The 12,827-nt window shown below is 48.2% G+C and overlaps 1 protein-coding gene across 2 annotated transcripts in view; it reads left to right on the forward strand.

Moving 5' to 3' along the window:
• Positions 1-12,827, forward strand: part of SULT2B1 (sulfotransferase family 2B member 1) — an 83,973-nt gene that overhangs the window by 13,539 nt on the left and 57,607 nt on the right. For both annotated transcript variants that reach the window (XM_024978339.2, XM_059876797.1), the window contains exon 2: positions 10,558-10,685. The gene's annotated coding sequence lies outside the window, so the exon portion shown is untranslated. The remainder of the gene's footprint in view (positions 1-10,557; positions 10,686-12,827) is intronic.

A 12,827-nucleotide genomic window follows, 5' to 3' on the forward strand; every position in this document is an offset into this window, starting at 1 on the left:
GGCCCAGGAGAGGGGCAGGAGGCTCAGGACAGGGGGAGGGAGGGGCTGCTTACAGGCTCAGGGACCCCCCTCCCCCTCTCTGAAGGGACAGACAGATGAAGGGATGGAGAGACAGACAGAGGAGAGGAGCCGGGGAGCCGGGGTTGCTGGGGTGGGGGGGGAGAGGAGAGAAGGGGGGGGGGAGAATAAGGGCCCCGCCCCCGAGGACAGCCGGGATTGGGGGAGCAGAGAGCCTGTCAGAGGAAGGGTGGGAGGAGGGAGGAGGGAGGGAGGATGGAGCGTCGTCATAGCAACTGGCTCCCCTGTAGCATTGGCTGCCAGGATGGAGGGGAGGGGGAGGGACAGACAGGGACCAGCGGACCCTCGTGTAGGGGGGACCCAGGGCCCACCGTGCCTGGCCCGGACGCTGCTGTGACATGCCACCAGCACGGACACGTGTGCTCCGCGCCAAGATGCAGATGTCAGACAGGCACACGCAGCCCACACATGGCTGACCCACGTCGCAGAGACCCTCACAGACAAGCACGGCACATACAAAGGTGGACAGCGCTCGGCAGACGGGGACACGTACACGTCACACACAAAGACGCAGGGATGATGGGCTGCACTAAGCACGCACAGGCAGGCCGGCCCCCGGCACAGATGCACCCGGCCACGCAGGAACGTCAGCGCATCACAAAGACCCACACATGCCACAGACAAAGTAAAGCCCCAACTCCATAGACACACACACCACAAAGATCCACGCAGACACCATGGTGACACACCAAGGCACAAAGTCACGAACACAGACATTCCACAAACAAATGGGCAACAAAGAAGACCCACAGACACACACATCACACACACAGACACAGACATCATTTGCATGGAGACACACACAAGATACACACTAACATAGACACAAGTATCCCGTGCACAAATATACACAGATACACAGCAGATACAAGGAGAGACATGCATATCACATATGCGAATACACACAAATACACAACACAGACTCAGAGATACACATCTCTCACACAGACACATTTCATTCACATGAATACAGAGACACAAGTCACACACACAGATACACATATACAAGCACAACTCACCCATGGGTATAGATGTACACTACAAAGAATATACAAAGCTACACAAATCATGTACAAAAATACACACAAATACATTACACTGATACACACATATCACATACACATATACACAGCCACGCACATTATACGTACAGAAACACACATAGGCAACACAGGCATACACACTGAACACATAGATACACAAAGATACATCACATACCTTAACACACATGGACACACACATCACAAATGTATACAAATTTCACACAAGGTTACAAAAAACACATTACCCCAGTGTAGTCACACATTACATACACAAATACACACACACATACAGAACACATACACACACACACACACGCATCACAAATACCCACATTTCCTATGAGTTTGCGCAACCTTTACACAACCAGAGGTGCTAGCCTCATACAGAAGATACATGATCATAGTTTATTTAATTTATTTATTCTTAGGAGCATTAACTGCGCCAGGCATTGTTCTCAGCGCTTTACACATATTACTTTTAAATCCTGACAACTGCCCTCCGAGACACACTCTTTTATCATTCCCATCGTACAGATGAGGAAACAAGGCGAGGTGCAGACATCTGCCCCAAGGCACACAGCCGGGAAGTGGCTGAGTGGGGACTGGAACTCGGTCCCTTAGGGACACAGACAAAACAGACAAGGACGCACACATCACGTGCCAGGCCGCCGCCGTCTCGGGGTCACACTCCCCCACCCCCGCCCCCGCACAGCACCCCGAGCTGCAGACACACCGGAAGCACGGGCGCCCACCCTGCGCGCGGACTTCTCTGTAGTCCCTGAGCCCCTGCGTTGCGTCCCTCTCCGCTGAGGCTGGGCCCGAGCTGCGCATCGCAGGCGCAGCCTCACTGCACACCGCGGAGGCGGCCCAGACACCCCATCCCCAGCGCGGCCCGCCCCTGCCCCCGTTCCCCAGCAGGTGTCCAGGACCGGCGGGTCCCAAACGCAGCCAGCGCAATTGGGACTGGCAACCCCAGGGGAAGGGGAGGGAGAGGGGTTCAATGAGCCCTCTTGGAGGGGGGCGCTCTTTGGAGAAACTGAGGCAGGTTCATCACACCAGGAAGGGTGGGAAGGAGGGGGTGCCGGGACCAGCACTTCAGGGTGGACTGACCATATGCAGATAGAGAGTTCGGAATTGGGGGCTGGGGGATGAGGAAAGATGCAATTATCTGCCCCTGTGGCTGAAGGGCATAGACTCTTGCGGGAGCAGAGGCTTATGGGAAATGTAGTCCCATCCCTGAGGCTTACGGGAAATGGAGTTCTGGTTCCTCCAGAAGGGAGGCTCAGGTTAATGTCTTCTCCCCCCTCGCAACCTCCAATCCCAGAAGCAGAGGGTGGGTGAAGTAGTAGGAGCTGGGGCTACGCTGCCTGGATCTTTGCAAACGAGGTGGTCAGAATTCTTGAGTCCTAGGGAGCGGTACAGGCAGGATTGCAGTCCTAACTCTGGCCCTGGCTTGCTCTCAGTTCATTTATTCACTCAACGTTCATTAAACCCACTGTGCTCAGCCAGGACCTATGCCAGAATTTGCGGGTGCAACATGTAACCAGTCAAACCCATTTCCTGCCTTTGATGGGGGGGTGGGTGGATGTGTGTCAGAGGGGCTTATAGAAGGTCTGCTAGAGATTTTCAAACTATGAACAGGGAGCCATTACCAGGGGCTGACATCAAGCTTTCTGGCTGAGGCCAATTTTTTGAAAAAAAATAAATAGAATAATCTAGAACATGCAGGGGAAATACCCATGTATGAAACTTTTATTTTCTGACAGGAGGCTATAGATACAGATATAGATATAGATTCCTCCCCCCCACCACCATTATGGGTCACAGTAAAAGAAACAAGGGGGATTCCCAGATGGCCCAGTGGGTAAAGAATCTGCCTGCCAATGCAGGAGACGTGAGTTCAGTCCCTGGGTCGGGGAGGGACTGGAGAAGGAAATGGCAACCCAGTCCAGTATTCTTGCCTGGAAAATCCCATAGAGAGAGGAGCCTGGCAGGCTACAGTCCGTGGGGCCACAAAGAGTTGGACATGACTTAGCAACTAAGCAACACCAACGTAGCAGGCCAGGCACTGATGGTCAGCCACCCTCATGGGACTCTTCCTAAGGTGGAGGCGGCCATTGGGCAGACTGTCTGACAAATAGTCACGCAACTTGTAACAGTGCTAAACGCGATAAGGAAGAGCCTGGGAGAGAGGAGTTGTTAGGTTGGCGGAGGAGTCCGAGGAGACTTTTTTGGAAAGGTCACAGTAAAGCCCAGATCTGCGAGGGGAAGGAAAGAGGCTAGAGGAGGGCAGTGCAGAGAGTACTAGGACAGAGAGAGTGCTGGGGGTGGTGAGGCGGGGCGGCCCTTGGGGCATCAAGAAGTGCATAGGAGGTTGATGAGGCTAGATCTGAATGAGCAGGAAATGGGGGTGTGAGCAATGAGTAAACTGGAGAGAGAGACTGAGCAGGGCCTGGCTACAGGGGCCAAGCCCGGTGAGCAATTTGGATTTATCAGTCAATAAACACCAGGGCAAGAGCTCTTAGCAGGGGAGGGACAGGCTCTGACCCTGGTGTTGACAGGCTTTCTCCGGCTGTGGTGTGGGGAGAGACTGACGGTGGAACCTGGAACACAGGGAGGACGTGACTTCAAAGTCCAGGTGAGAGATGGCTGCTGGCAGTGGAGGCAGAGAGGAGCAGCTCACTTCAAGACAGTAACAGGTGTCGACAAAGATGTGGAGGGGGTCTTCCCTGGTGGTCCAGTGGCTGAGACTCCGCACTTGCCATGCAGGGGGCCTGGAATCGATCCCCTTTCAGGGAACTAGATTCCACATGCCACAACTAAGACCCAATGCAGCCAAATAAATAAAATTTTTTTAAAAAAACAATGGCAACAAACAAGGATGTGGAGAAATCAAAACCGTCATACACTGCTGGTGGGAAGATTGCAGGCACTGAAACAGTCTGGCATTTCCTCAAACAGTTAAACACAGAATTACCATATGGCTCAGGAATTCCCCTTAGGTATCTCCCCAGAGAAATGGAAACACATGTCCCCACAAACATTTGCATGAGAATGTTCATAGCAGCCTTGTTCATAACAACCAAAATGTGGGAGCAACCCAAATGTCCATCAGTTGATGAATGGATCCACAAAACAGGCGACCTTCATACAGTGGAATATTATTCAGCCACCAAAAGGATTGAATTAGTGACAGATGCTACAACATGGATGAATGTTGAAAATATTATGCTGAGTGAAAGAAGTCAGATAACACAAATAGCCACATACTGTAGAATTCCATTTATAGGAATTATCCAGGATAGACAAATCAGACAAAGTAGATTAGTAGTTGCCTGGGGCTGGGATGGGGGTGTGCCTAAGGAGTTTCTTTGAGTGATAAAATATTCTAAATCTGATTGTGGTGACAGTTGTACAATGTGATTAACATATGAAAATCCACTGAGCTATACAATTTATTTATTTTTTTAATTCAAATTTTTTTTGGCCACACCGCGTGACTAGTGGGATCTTACTTTCCCCACCAGGGATTGAACCTGGGGCCTTGGCAGTATGAGAGCATGGAGTTCTAATCACTGGACTGCCAGGGAATTGCCTGAACTGTACAGTTTAAATGGCTGAATTGTACGGTATGTGAATTCTGTGTCCATAAAGTTGTTGAAAAATTGCTTTGGGGAAAAAAAAAAAGCTTCAGGCTATGTTTTGGTGGGAGACTGTATGAATCTTGGGCATGGTGTGGGCTGAGAGGAAAGGAAGGATCTAGAAGGCCCACAAAGGTGGCTTAGCCATCTCGACAACGGGCCTTCTGTCAACACCACTTGCAGAAACTTCCCACGTTTTCCTGGTTAGTAGGAAGTGCTCAGCAAATGTCCATTGTTATTTTTATGGCAATCCTGTTGAAAGTTGAATCCGATCCATTCGCTCCTCCTTGGAGACTTTCTGTGCCTCCCATCTCACTGGGAGTAAAAGTGAAGTCCTCACTGTGGCCCCTAAGGTCCTGCTGGGACGGTCCCTCCCCTTCCATTCTCTGGATGTTTACCCCCTATTCAGTGGCTCTGGCCACCCTGGCCTCCTTCAAGCTCCTCCCATATTCTGAGCACAGTCCTACCTCAGGGCCTTTGCACTTGCTGTTTGCTCTTCCCCAAAGGCCACATGGCTCCTTCCTCACCTCCTTTAGATCCATATTCAAATGTCACCTCCTCAGTGAGTCTGTGAAGCCTCCCTATCACCTTATGAATGACTGCACCTCCCCCATCTCACACATGGAATCCTGCTTTTTTCTCCATCACATCACCATTATGGCACACCAGATCTTTCATTTTTTTTGAAAACATAGTTATTATTTATTTATTTGGCTGCATCAGGTCTTAATCATGGCACGTGGCGGCATCATTGTGTCACACGGGATCTTTTGTTGTGGCTCACAGACTCTCCAGTTGTCGCGTGTAGGCATAATTGCTCCATGGCATGTGGGATCTTAGTTCCCTGCATTGCAGGGTGATTCTCAACCACTGGATCATCAGGGAAATCCCTAAATCTTTCACTTCTTTGCTTGGGTGATTGTCACCTCTCTCCCTAGAGACTCATGAGGGCAGAGACCTGCCTCTCCTGTTCCCTGCTCACTACTCAGCGCCTACTGGAGTCCCTGGCATGTGACATATGTACTGAATGAAGGAAAGAATTCAAGTTCATTTCCTTTTGATGCACTTGCTGCAGCATTAGAGCCATGGCCCCTCCTCAGTCCCTCCAGTGTCGCCCACTTGGCACGAGAGATGCTGGCAAATAAACTCTGATCATCCGTTTGGGGAAAGAAGTGCAGGGTACTGTGGGGACGCCGGAGGGCACACCGTGTGGAGCCTAGAACATCCCAAAAGAAGCTTCCAGAGAGGGTTACATTTGGGCTCAGCTGTGATGAGAGCGGGGGCGAGGCTGAGACTGGGGTGGGAAGTGGAAAAAGGAGGGCATTCCAGACTCAGGGGGATGGAGTGCACAAAAGCCTGGAGGTGTGAAACAGCTTGGGACATTCAGGAAACTTCCACCTGCCGCCCCAGCTCAGTGGCTCAGGCCGAAAACTCCCAGTCATCACTGACTCCTGTCTTTTTCTCACACCCCCACATCTGATCCGTCAGCTGGCTCTGCTTTCAAAATATTCCCAGAGCCTGATCAACTCTCCTCACCTCTGCAAATACCATCATGATTTGCTTGGACTATTGCAGTAGCCAGCTCAACAGGCTTTCTACTTTGGCCCTCCCTGCCTCCTCTACATGTTCTTCTTGCCCAGGAAGCCTGTTAACACCTAAGTCAGCTCACATCCCTTCTCCTTGGCTCCCATCTCACTTGGAGTAAAAGCCAGATTCCTTTCCTTGGCCCAAAGGCCCTAAATAGTCTGCCCCTCAATACTTCTCACCTTTGACCCTCTTTCCCTCCCCCTCCAGCCACACTGACCTCATTCCTATTTCTTGAATACACTATGAAAGTAGGAACCTGCCCCAGGGCCTTTGCGCTGGCTACTTTTTTCCTCTAGGGAATGCCCTAGTTGATGCCCTTGTCTCAGTCCAGCCTCTGCCCCTGTGTGGATGTCCCAGAGCAGCCTCCCCGGCCACCAGAGCTGCAGCCCCAGTTATTGCCTTCCCCAGGCCCTTAGTCCAATTCGTCTTTCTTCAGTGGGGTTAGTTCTGCCTGACATCAGGCTACAGGTTTGATTATGGAGCTCCCGAGGGCACAGTCTTTGCCTGTCTTGTTGCCAGCTCTCTCTGCAGTACCTGCACACAGAAGGCGCTGGAGGATTGTGTGTCTAGTGATTAAAGAAGTGAGACTGGAGTGGGAGGGGAGCAATGTGCAGGGGTGAGGCTGTCGAAAGTCTCCGACTGTTGAGCCGAGGAGCTGAGGGGTCTACTGGGGGAGGGGAGGGGCCTTGGAAAGAGTTATCAGGGTGGGAGGCCACCCAACCGCCTCCTCTAGAAAACTGAAGGGCTTGAGGAGGAATATTCCATGCACCCAGGGTGCTGCCTCAGTCCTCATCCACTCACTCACTCACTCACTCATTCATTTAGCAAACAAATAGGTCTCCATGCCAGCCAACAAGTTGGCATGGGCATAAAGAAGGAGGCGGCCAGGACAGCAGTGTTTTCTTTTTTCAATCCTTGGCTGCACCGTGTGGTGTGTGGGATCTTAGTTCCCCACCAGGGATCGAACCTGTGCTCCCTGCAGTGGAAGCATGGAGTCCCAACTACTGGACTGCCAGGGAAGTCCCCAGGGATAGCAATGTTAATAACAACATTTCATTTTATTTTGGGGCTTCCCAGATGGCACTCATGGTAAAGAACCTACCTGCCAATTCAGGGGCCATTAAGAGATATGAGTTCGATCCCTGGATTGGGAAGATCCCCTGGAGGAGGTCACGGCAGCCCACTCCAGTATTCTCCCTTGGAGAATCCCATGAACAGAGGAGCCTGGTGGGCCACGGTCAATAGGATCGCAGAAAATTGGACCCGACTTTGAAGCAACTTGGCACGCACTTTGCTTTTTAAATTTTTTTATTTTTAATTGAAGGATAATTGCTTTGCAATATTGTGTTGGTTTCTGCCATATATCAACATGAATCAGCCACAGGTATCATATATCCCCTCCCTTTTGAACTTTCCTCTCACCTTCCACCTGCACTTCACCTTTATGTGTATTGTAATTTACCTACAGTCACATACACAGGTCTTATGAGTACAGTCTGATGGGCTTTGACAAATGAATACACTTGTGCCAGCTCAATATCCCAGTTAAGATATACACTGTTTGTTTATCCCAGGAAATTCCCTTGCACCCCTTCCCGGTCAATCCGCCATCCCCAGGAAACCCTTAGTCTGTTTTCTTTCACTGTTTATTAATGTAGCCTGTTCTAGAGCACTGAATGGAATCGTACAGTTTGTATCTTTATAGAGTTCTTCATTTGCACAGAGCAATGATTTTGAGGTGCAATCATCCTATTGAATGATTCAATAGTTCATTGATTTATTTTTCTTTTTGGCTGCACCCTGCAGGATGTGGGATCTTAGTTCCCTGGCCAGTGATCCAACCTGGGCCCCGGGCAGTGGCAGCTCGGAGTCTTAACCATTGGACTACCAGGGAAGTCCCAATCATTGCTTGAAAAAATTTTTTTTATTTATTAATTTTCATTTTTGGTTGCACTGGTCTTCATGGCTGTGTGGGCTTTTCAGTTTTCTCTAGGAGAGTAGGGGCTAAATTCTAGCTGCGGTGCGCAGGCTTCTCATCCTGGTGGCTTCCCCTTGTTGCGGAGCGTAGGCTTTAGGATGAATGGGCTTCGGTAGTTGTGGCTCCCGGGCTCTAGAGCACAGGCTCAATAGTTGTGGCCCACGGGTTTCGTTTTTCCGCAGCATGTGAGATCTTCCCAGATCAGGGGTTGAATCCGGGTCTCCTGCTTTGGCAGGCAGATTCTTTATACCACTGAGCTAGGTCTGCCTACAGAATCTGAAGCATCAGCTCCACCATGGAGATACTGTCTGCCTATCATTTATTTATTTGTCTTTGATCATCATGTATGTAAAAGCCACAAAAATTGGAAGCTACCTTAATGTTCACCGGTAGGTTAATAAATAGGGGTGCATCTATCCCAGGAAATATTATACACCTGTTTAAAGAAATGAGAAAGAGCCATGGACTGACAGAGGAAAAGCTCTAAGATGTATTGTTGACTGAAAAAAGCAAGTTGCAGAATAATAAATACAGTGAGAGAGAACTTCCCTGGTGGTGCAGTGATTAAGACTCCATGCTTCCATTGCAGGGGACATGGGTTGATCCCTGAGTTGGGGAACTAAGATCCACATGCGCCAATAATAATAATAATAAAAATAAACAATCTCATTGACCACCAGTTGCAAGGGAGGTTGGTAATGATGCATTTTAGGTGAGCGCATTTCTGTCTCAGACAAAACTGGAGTTCTACGTACGACTAAGGAAGGAGAGAATTGATGTTGAACAATAAATCTCTGCATTTTAAGTTAAGCCCACTCAGGAAAGATCCTGAACATTGGACTCAGTTCCTTGCCCTCTGTACTCTGGGCAGAAGAGAGCCATGGGAGACTTTAAAGCAAGGTAGGCTATGTAAGGGGGCTTCCCTGGTGGCTCAGCAGTAAAGAATCTGCCTGCAATGCAGAAGCCACAGGAGACACAGTTTTGATCCCCGGGTGGGGAAGATCCACTGGAGGAGGCCATGGCAACCGACTCCAGTATTCTTGCCAGGAGAATCTCATGGACAGAGGAGCCTGGTGGGCTACCGTCCAGGCGGTTGCAAAGAGTCGGACACGACTGAAGCGACTTAGCATGCATGCACACACAGGTTATCTGGACCCCTCCCAGCAGTCACTTTTTAGAATTGCCTGGGGCCCAGGGACCCTCAAAAGATTTGGAGATAGAATTTATGGAGTCCGTGAACTTGGATAAGGAAAAGAGATCGCCTGCTTCCCTGGTGGCTCAGTGGTAAAGAATCTGCCTGCCAATGCAGGAGACACAGATTTGATCCCTGATCCGGGAAGATCCCACATTCCTCGGAGCAACTAAGCCTGTCTGCCTCAACTATTGAGACTGTGATCTAGAACCTGGGAGCCCCAATTACTGAAGCCTGGGCCCCTAGAGCCTGTGCTTCGCAACAAGAGAAGCCATTGCAATGAGAAGCCCATACACCACTACAGAGCAGGCCTAAAGTAAGCAAGTGTTAGTCACTCAGGCACGCCCGACTCTTTGCGACCCCATGGACTGCAGCCCACCAGGCTCCTCTCTCCATGAGGTTTTCCAGGCAAGGATACTGGAGTAGGTTGCCATTTCCTTCTCCAGGGAATCTTCCCGACCCAGGGATCGAACCCAGGTCTCCTGCACTGCAGGCAGATTCTTTACCGACTGAGCTACAAGGAAAGCCCCAACAGAGTAGGCCTCACTCGCTGCAACTAGAGTAAAGCCCTTGCGGGATCGAAGACCCAGCATAGCCAAAAATCAATAGCAAAATAAAATTATTTTAAAAAAGAAAAAGAAACTGCATCTTTCTTTTCAGTAACCTCCAACTAAAATCCAACATTTCATTCTGTTTTTGTGGCGGATTGTATTTTCTGCAGAAAACACAGAGACAGGCCTCTGTAGACAGGCCTTCCAATTTTGTACAAAGATGGGCCTCTGTCATTGGATAGAGGCCAAGGAACTGAGTCCAGTGTTCACCATCTTTCTTGCCTGGGGGCTTAACTTAAAAAGTAAGATCTTCAAGATCTTGCCACTTCCCCATTAAAAGATGAAGTTTGTGTCTCTCTCCCTTGAGCCTGTTTGACTACCTTGCCCAATAGGGTTCAATGAAAGTGATGTTATGTGAGCTCTGGGGCTAGGTTATAAAAATGCCATGTACTTAGTTCTGCCTTGTTCTCTCTGGACAAACTCTTAGAACTCAGCGTCCATGCTGTGAGGAAGCCCAGGAGTGCGTGGAGAAGGCTGCGTGGGGAGGACTTGAGGTCCCCCTACCCCGTCCCAGCTGAGCTGCTGCCCAACAGCCAGTTCCAACTTGCCAACCAGGTGAGTGAGCCATCTTGATAATGGGTTCCCCGACTCCCAGAGGAGCTGTCTCACCTGTTGCCTCATGGATCCGAGATGAGCTGTTTCCACTGAGCCCCACCCCAAATGTAGATTCAAGAGCAAAGTAAATGATTGCTATTGTTTTAAGCCACCGAGTTTTGCAGAGGTTTACTCCATATCAGTGGATAACTCATATAGTTACGAATGTAGGTGACAACCCACATTAGCAATACCTGTGTCGTATTGGCAATACCTGTAACTTTGTTTATTCTGGAATCTCTTATCCTACTGCTAGAAATCACAGCTATTTCCAAACCATACCAGAGCTGTTGCAGATGTTTGAAATATTGTTTCAATTCCACTTTGGAATTATAGAACCTACTAGTTCTTCTCCCTTAATACATTAATAAAGAAGCATGGGACTTCCCTGGAGGTCCAATGGTTTAAGACTCCAAGCTTCCAATTCAGGGGATGTGGGTTCGATCCCTGGGCAGGAAACTAAGATCCCACATGCCAAGTGGTGAAGGGAAAATTTAAAAAGGGAGAATTCCAGAATGAGATAATGGTGGTTGAGACTCGATATTGGTCCCATAGTGCAGCAGGAAGCCCCCAAGACGGCTGCTAAAAATCCCCATTCTTGGCATTCCCACACAACTACATTACATTTATATATGTAAGTGATGGGAAATTAGAGACATAACTCCAAAAATAGTTAATGACCTAAAGGACAATAACTTTGGGGATTGTCTTTCTACTTGAAAAACCATCATTTCATACGGTATTGATTTCAGACTAGTCAACATCTAACTTAACTGGTACGGACACTCTCAATCAGTAATAAACAGAAAGTCAAGGGATTAATAGATACACATCACCATATATAAAATGAACAATGATGACCTACTGAATAGCACAGGGAACTATATTTAATACTTTGTAATAACATATAATGGAAAAGAATGTGAAAAAGAATATATATATATATAGCTGAATTGCTTTCCTGTATATCTGAAACTAATACAACTTTGTAAATCAACTATACTTCAATTAAAAAATAAAATTAGAAGGCTAAAATAATATAAATAAGCAAAATGTAATTTTGTAAGCATTTTAAATCTTAAGAATTACAGAAATAGTTATATAATAAAATCCATCAAGGAACTTCCCTGGTCGTCCAATGGTTAAGACTCCATACTCCCAAGGCAGGGGGCACGGGTTTGATCCCTGGTCGGAGAACTAAGATCCCACACGCTAAAACAGTGTGGCTAGAAAACCAAAACCAAAAATCATCAATAATATACTCAAAAATAAAAGTAAGTCAAAGATACGTTCCCCTGGAAGGCGTGCCTGCTTAGTTGCTTCAGTCCGACTCTTTGTGACCCTATGGACCATAGCCCACCAAGCTCCTCTGTCCCTGGGGATTCTCCAGGCAAGAATACTGGAGTGGGTTGCCATTTCCTTCTCCAGGGGATCTTCCCAACCCAGGAAATTGAACCCACGTCTCTTACATCTGCATTGGCAGGCAGATTCTTTACCACTAGCGCCACCTGGAAAGCCCTCTTGTGGAATAGTGAACTCACTCGGTCGTGTCCGACTCTTTGCAACCCCGTGGACTGTAGCCTGCCAGGCTCCTCTGTCCATGGGATTCTCCAGGCAAGAATACTGGAGTGGGTTGCCATTAATAGGGGTTGACAAATAGCAGGCTTCTGGCCATAACCAGCCCATAATCTGTTTTTATAAGTAAAGTTTTATTGAAACACATTCTTTTATGTATTGTCTATGGCTCTTTTCTTTTTTTTAATTGAAATATAGTTAATTTACAATTTTTTGTAAATACATATGCATACATGTATATGAATTCTTTCTCAGATTCTTTTCCATTATAGGTTACAGATATTGCATAGGGTTCCCTGTGCTGTACAGTAGGTCTTTCTTGTTTATCTAGTTTATGTACCGTAGTGTGTATATGCTAATCTCAAACTCCTGATTTATCTCCCCTCCCCTGCCCTGTGGGTCTTCTTTCACTTCAAGATCAGAGTCAAGTGGTGCTGATACAGGCCATACGACGGCAAAGTCTAAAATATTTTTTCTGGCCTTTATAGACAAAACATTTGCCTCCCCATCCCTAGAGTGTCAGAGGAT

Source organism: Bos taurus, chromosome 18 (genome assembly GCF_002263795.3).
Source record: "Bos taurus isolate L1 Dominette 01449 registration number 42190680 breed Hereford chromosome 18, ARS-UCD2.0, whole genome shotgun sequence".
Classification (NCBI taxonomy): domain Eukaryota; kingdom Metazoa; phylum Chordata; class Mammalia; order Artiodactyla; family Bovidae; genus Bos; species Bos taurus.